The sequence below is a fragment of the Procambarus clarkii genome, chromosome 24 (genome assembly GCF_040958095.1).
Source record: "Procambarus clarkii isolate CNS0578487 chromosome 24, FALCON_Pclarkii_2.0, whole genome shotgun sequence".
Classification (NCBI taxonomy): Eukaryota; Metazoa; Arthropoda; class Malacostraca; order Decapoda; family Cambaridae; genus Procambarus; species Procambarus clarkii.
The window spans coordinates 45,255,647-45,259,494 of NC_091173.1; the positions used below are offsets into that span (position 1 = coordinate 45,255,647).

Below are 3,848 nucleotides of genomic sequence, written 5' to 3' on the forward strand. Positions count from 1 at the left end.
GTGGCGGCTTTCTTGGGAGTTACCACGGCCTTCTTTGCTGCTGTAGATGGTTTCTTGGTTGTGGTGGCTTTCTTGGGAGTTAGAACGGCCCTCTTCTCTGCTACGGCCAGCTTGAATGATCCACTAGCTCCACTTCCCTTGGTCTGAACAAGAATGCCGTCAGCCACTGCTTTCTTGAGAAATCTTCGGATGTAAATGGCGATCTTGGCAGCCTCGACTTTGTTGTTGGCAACAACGTACTTCTTGATTGCTTGTAGAGACGAGCCCTTACGGTCTTTGAGTGCTGCGACCGCGGCTAGAACCATTTGACTAGTTTTCGGGTGAGCAACCTGGACGCGAGGTTTCCTGGTGGTGGCCACCACAGCAGCAGCCGCAGCCTTCTTGGTAGGCTTTGCTTCTACCATGATGATGATGAGATAACCAAGGTGATGAGAGACGCTCAGACAGTCACGGGGGAATGATGCTGCCGCCGCTTGAGCCGAACCTATTTATGTGCCGGCACGGTACAGAAGCTGCAACCTGGCAACTCGTCCACCAATCACAACGGTTGGTTTTACGGCTCCGAAACCTGGATCCCATATCTTCTCTAAAATAGAAGCATTTGTTCATGTTCTTTGTAAAAGTATCATAAAGCAGGACAGATGAGACAAATATCATAAAAACTGAAGAGCAGATGAGCACACACATGTATGTATTACAAAAGAAAATCCACAAATTCATTAGAAATTGGCAGGGCAGGCTGAGGAAGTAGGTAGATGTAAAATGTCTGTAAATGGCGAAAGAACATAAACCCAAGACTGAATAAACGATGTTAAATATCCATGCCAAGGAGACAAAAATATGTTAGGATACAATTACCATTAAGACACCACAAGAAGGTCCGTATCCTGCCGTGATGACTAAAAAGAGTTGGTTATTAGCCACAATGTGTAGGCAGTCTCATGCCAACGGCCATACCACGTTGAGAACACCGCTTCTCGTCCGATCAGCGAAGTTAAGCAACGTTGGGTTTGGTTAGTACTTGGATGGGTGACCGCCTGGGAACACCAAATGCTGTTGGCAATAATGTTTTTTGTTTTGTTTTGTTTTGTTTCGTTTGTTTTTGTTTGAATGGCTGGCTGGCTCCACGGGAAATTCACGGAGTTGTGTGGAATAAGGCCTGGTAAAATGAATTAATATGTATGTCATGTTTAAAACAAACTCGCTTAATATAGTGTGTGAGGCTTTATACAAAAACAAACAACCAAAACAAAACATGTTGTGTATATATATATATATATATATATATATATATATATATATATATATATATATATATATATATATATATATATATATATCTTAATCCGGGTTTGAACTCGCAACTCCAAGAATACGCATCACTTATATACACTTTACCACTGGACCACAGCTGCAGGACACTAGCTTGATGCTGAGGTATCAATTTAATGACGTAAATGCCATTTCCACAAATAAATGATAATTTAAAAGTATTTGTATGTACAAATCTTTTCTGTTTAAAAGGCTACAATATCAGTTACTGATATAATTTGTGTTAATGTTTCTATACCCACAGGAAGGCATGTTTTTGCTTATATGTAAGGGGTACGGAGAAGGAATCCACAGACCATCAGTCCCCTTCCCCCCCCCCCCCCCCTCCCACCTACTACCACCACCACCACCACCACCACCACCACCACCACTACTCACCACCACCACCACTACTCACCACCAATCACCACCACCACCAATCACCACCAATCACCACCACCACACCTAACCGAAAACCCCCTAACACATCAACCCTCCCCCCAATCAACAGGCGAAATAATAACCCTCAAATGCCTGCCTGCCTGCCAGCCAGCCAATACTAACGGTCTTCTCAGAAAGAAAATCTCTTTGTATCTGTATTACTTGATGAAATGTATGATTCTAATAATGAAAATAAATTTTGATGTCGGTTGTATGAGCATAATGACCAATATGCACATGATATGAATGAATTAAATAGTGTAGTTTTAAGTAATTAGGTTGTAGACACATTAAGCGGATATGATATTTGACGCGTCCAGAACTGGTGATTTTTGGTTTAGTTTTAAATGCACCACCACCATTGCTTCCCCAGAGCCTAATTAAGGACCGGTAAAAGGAGTCAATATGTATGTCATCTATAAAACCAAAGAATGAATAAAAACACACACACACACACACACCTACATAATAGTACTAGGAAGATTGTATGGCATAAAAAAAAAAAAAAGTACTCCCATTGGGTCGTTTGAACTCGCGACTTCCAAAACACCAGCCACACACCTTACCACCCAGCCACCATAGAGTTGGTATAATTGTGCAACTTTAGTTATAAAAGTAAAGTTCTTATTGTCTCAAATCTTATTGTCTGTTCTATGAAAAGGCATGATGTAAATTATGTATTTTTTGAATGATTGAATTGTAGGCACATTAAGCGGATTCGATATTTGATATATCCAGAAAAGGTGATTTCTGTTCAGTTTTAAAATGCATCACCGTTAACGCTAAAGGACTGGTAAAACGACTCGATGTTTGTCATTTTTAAAATAAACACTAAAACTAGGCCCTTAACATATATAATGTTTGAATATAAATTGAATGCATATAAATACAAAGTGGGAGTGGCTGGCTGGCTGGCTGGCTGGCTGGCTGGCTGGCTGGCTGGCTGGCTGGCTGCCTGCCTGCCTGCCTGCCTGCCTGCCTGCCTGGCTGGCTGGCTGGCTGGCTGGCTGGCTGGCTGGCTGGCTGGCTGGCTGGCTGGCTGCCTGGCTGGCTGGCTGGCTGGCTGGCTGGCTGGCTGCCTGCCCGCCCGCCCGCCCGCCCGCTTGCCTTGCCTTGCCTTGCCTGTCCTGTCCTGTTATTGCCTTGCCTTGCCTTGCCTTGCCTTGCCTTGCCTTGCCTTGCCTTGCCTTGCCTTGCCTTGCCTTGCCCTGCCTTGCCCTGCCCTGCCCTGCCTTGGCTGCAGCTGGCTGGCTGGCCGTAAATCAACTCTTAACAACACCATACCACACCACACCATCACCCATCACCCATCACCCACCACCGGCCCCAGTCTCCCAGCCTCTCTTATATACCCGAGCAGGCCCTTTAAATTATTTGAATTGTTGCACTTCGGCCAATGGCAGGCACGATCGCTGCTGCTCAAACATATTCTGGTTCACAAGTATTATAATATATTATATTATATTATATTATATTATATTATATTATATATATATATATATATATATATATATATATATATATATATATTCATGAAACACATTAAAACCTTGATCATTTATTCATTCATTACGTCTAGTGAAGAATTGCTTTTGTTCATTTGTATGATTAAAAATTAATAGAATATGAATTCCTCGCTTAAAGTAAAATATAAAATATATATTGGATTTATATGATTGGTTAATATTCCAAGTGATGCTGAATATCCCCTATAATTTTGTTTTGTTTGTTTGTTATGTACACATTCCAAATGAAATCAATATAAATGTTATTATTAATGTTTGAAAGTTGATTGTCTACTTGAATCTCTCTATTAAAGTGTGTGTGGCTCCGGATGGAGCCTGGTTATGGTATTTGTCGTGGTGGGTGGCAGAAGTGCTTACTTCTTCTCTGTCTTCTTTGGCAAAAGAACTGCCTGAATGTTTGGAAGAACACCTCCCTGTGCAATGGTTACGCCAGACAGAAGTTTGTTGAGTTCTTCGTCGTTGCGGATGGCCAACTGCAAGTGACGTGGGATGATACGGGTCTTCTTGTTGTCACGTGCGGCGTTACCGGCGAGCTCCAGAACTTCGGCAGCGAGGTATTCCATGACGGCT

The 3,848-nt window shown here is 42.4% G+C and overlaps 1 non-coding gene across 1 annotated transcript; it reads left to right on the plus strand.

Annotated features, from left to right (window-relative positions):
* The first annotated feature begins 943 nt into the window (after positions 1 to 943).
* Positions 944 to 1,062, plus strand: LOC138368293 (5S ribosomal RNA). The gene has a single exon (XR_011229568.1). It is a non-coding gene; the product is annotated as a 5S ribosomal RNA (ribosomal RNA).
* The last annotated feature ends 2,786 nt before the right edge of the window (positions 1,063 to 3,848 follow it).